The sequence below is a fragment of the Schistocerca piceifrons genome, chromosome 4 (genome assembly GCF_021461385.2).
Source record: "Schistocerca piceifrons isolate TAMUIC-IGC-003096 chromosome 4, iqSchPice1.1, whole genome shotgun sequence".
Taxonomy (NCBI): domain Eukaryota; kingdom Metazoa; phylum Arthropoda; class Insecta; order Orthoptera; family Acrididae; genus Schistocerca; species Schistocerca piceifrons.
The window spans coordinates 164,145,355-164,148,514 of record NC_060141.1 but is presented as its reverse complement, the minus strand read 5'-3'; the positions used below and the strand labels follow the sequence as shown (position 1 = coordinate 164,148,514).

Sequence of the window (3,160 nt, the reverse complement as noted above, 5' to 3'; positions counted from 1 at the left end):
TAGGACATAAAAGTGATTTCGTAAGTATGCTTAAGAGTGTTGAGGGGATTTTATTGTACGCGATGTATACATATGACCTGCTTGCGATGCCACACGCAGATATACCCTAATACGGATACGTATTCGCCTATAATCGACATTGAGTGGTGATTGGACACTTAAATGTTTGTGGACGGACACTCGGGTGTAGTAAGTAAGTAGTATTCACCTTATTGATATCTCTCTAGGATGTAGAGCTTGTATCTCACTACATAAACAGAGTTTTAATTAAAGGAACCGGCAAACTAACGTTATTAAAAGAGCTAAACGTTGAAGATGCTTAGCTACGGTGGTGATATTCTTATTAGTTGCATATCATACAGTAATTACTTTCTTATTACATTACAATATCTGATCATTCTGTAAGGGAATGTCCTTTGTATTATTATTAACACATTACACTTTATGTCGAAACAAGCCTACGATGATGTGATTACACCTTCATTAAACAGTGAAACATTGTATTCTGCATCTTAACAAGCTGGAAGTTACTTTCGTCGCACGCAAACCGATTTATGAAATCATGTAGACTGAAATGTCGCCACAGTAATTTTCTGTTTTAGGTAAAAAAACACGCACTGTGGTGTATTCTTCTGCAACACTGCTTCCAATTTACTACAATATTCATCATAAAGTAAACTGTAAAATCCTTTGGTAGTATTACGATGTTTCGCGCAATGATACCAGTAATATAAATGTAGAACTTGTTATATTTAACACCAGTTTACATATCTTTACAAACAGAGAGATGGGGTCACGAATTTTACAATTTGGTGTCCGAGAATGAAAATTATTATACACTTCTACGCTGAACTGCACCAATAAAAAGATATATTTAATCTTTTCACAGGTGGTGAGGACGGCTTATGGCCTCTTACAAGAATTGATGCAGTACGATGAATATGCAAATTTTTAACTGTAGCTTAGATGTCGCAGTACTTGCCATCGTTATGCTTGGCAGCACAATAGATCTTGCTGTAACGCAATGCCTGCAGTAAGCCAGCATACAACAACTTCAAACTGGCCATAAGAAACACCTCTGTTTTCTTGGCTAGTGTACCACTACCTCCTTTTTGCGTAACTGTTATGGTGCTGAATTAATTTAGTTATTTCGTAAAAGTCAGAACAGACTGCTACGTGCGGTTTGAAATACACGCGCCGGCGTCAGTCGCGACCTACAGGGATGATTTTGTAACGTAGCAATTTAAATTCTGCATATTCTTTATGGGAACGCCACGTATAAATATATGTGTCTTAAATATACGTAGCGTGAGTTAATCTCCATTGGCAGGCAAAAAATTATTTATTATTAATTGAAATTTTACGCTCTCTTTCAAAGAATGACAACGTAACGTAACCTGCAACTAACCCAGCGGTAATATAGAGCATTAAATGATTTCTTTTCGCAGGAAATTAATCTGATTTTATATAGAAAGAAAGAATGGTACAAACACCTGCGTATTAATAAAATAATTGCAAGGAACTTCTGTAACTTTGTGTCTTTAGGAACTGAGGTAACTTTTAACCCTTTGAAGTAACTGAAAATATTTTAAACCAGAGGCGAAGCCTCACCTAAGCCTTGCGGTGCTGAATCTTGAAAGCATTTCGTAATCAGAAATGTAACAGTTAAAGTTTATATATATTGCACTTGAAGTTCAATGCTCTCATGGAACATATTGAAATACAGTATTTGTCAGCAAATATTTAAGACTCGACAAAATGACAGATATTAATTTCTTATTTTGCATTACCTTCGTATCAGTTGGCAACGGCGTTGCCGTAGTGGATACACCGGTTCCCGTCAGATCACCGAAGTTAAGCACTGTCGGGCGTGGTTGGCCCTTGGATGGGTGACCACCCAGGCCGCCTTGCGCTATTGCCATTTTTCGGGGTGCACTCAACCTCTTGAAGCCTATTGAGGAGCTACTCGACCGAATAGTAGCGGCTCCGGTCAAAGAAAACCATTATAACGACCGAAAGAGCGGTGTGCTGACCACACGCCTCTCCTCTCCGTGTCCTCACCTGAGGATGATACGGCGGTCGGATGGTCCCGATGGGCTGCTTATGGCCTGAAGATGGAGTGCTTCCATATCGGTTGAATAAATCGCGTCATACATTTGATAGGTTTCCAGGTGACACCACAATAGGAGCTGCTTAAAACAATGCAGAACTGAATTAATAGTAGCAACTTTATCTCGTCTATCCGAGGCTTTTATAACACTCATGCTCAATTTTGTCCACCACAACGTAATGCACGTGTTTGCTATTTCACACGTAACTCCAGGCTGTCTTCCACTTCTACTTAGAGAATGTTCTAGGGAGTAAAAAGGAGGTAATGCTGCCAGCAAAACCCCTCCACGGGGAAGTCCCTACTAATTACATCTTAAAACTAAAGACATGATCCTGTACATTTGTATGTACCTAAGTCCATGTCAATTACAATGATGAAATAGACCTATGGTTTAAAATTTCTCATTTATGTGTCATTTATCTGTCTGGTGGCAGCACCATACAGTGATAGGTGAGTTCAGTTTATCACTGTTATCGCTAGATGGCATAAGTGTACTAATCGTGTTCTGACACCTCACTACTTTCTATATATTGTTAGGCGTCTATGCACGGCAAATACTCGTAATAACAAGTTTTAAAAAGAAATTTATATTATTGAAAAGAAACAAATTATACAACATGGTAATGAAACTTGTATCGTCACATGATGATTTTTGAGATGTTAACATGGACTAGTTTGTGTAATGCTCATTAAATACCCTTCTCATAATATGTATATCTCATTAGTCTAAACTCCTACACACTCTTAACTGTCTCAACCCTGCCCCCTAATCAACCTCCGCTCCACTTCTATGTTCTTGGACGTCGCCGAGGTGGAATGACTTGCGTGCCTCAAACAACTTTACCGTAAGTGTAACCACAGTCAGTGAATGGATGTACGAGAAATTGTCACACTAAGTGATGGTTCCTGACCAGGGGCAACTGCCTTTTCAGTTATTGCAAAGACAACAGTCTGGATTAGTGACTGTTCTGGCCCTGTGAAGTTAGCCAACATGGCCTTGCTACACTGATGCTGTGAATGGCCAAAACCAAGGAGGAACAACAATCGCTG

General features: G+C 39.2%; 1 pseudogene; it reads left to right on the top strand.

The window, feature by feature from the left end:
- Positions 1 to 1,803: 1,803 nt before the first annotated feature.
- Positions 1,804 to 1,921, top strand: LOC124797047 (annotated as a pseudogene).
- Positions 1,922 to 3,160: the final 1,239 nt, after the last annotated feature.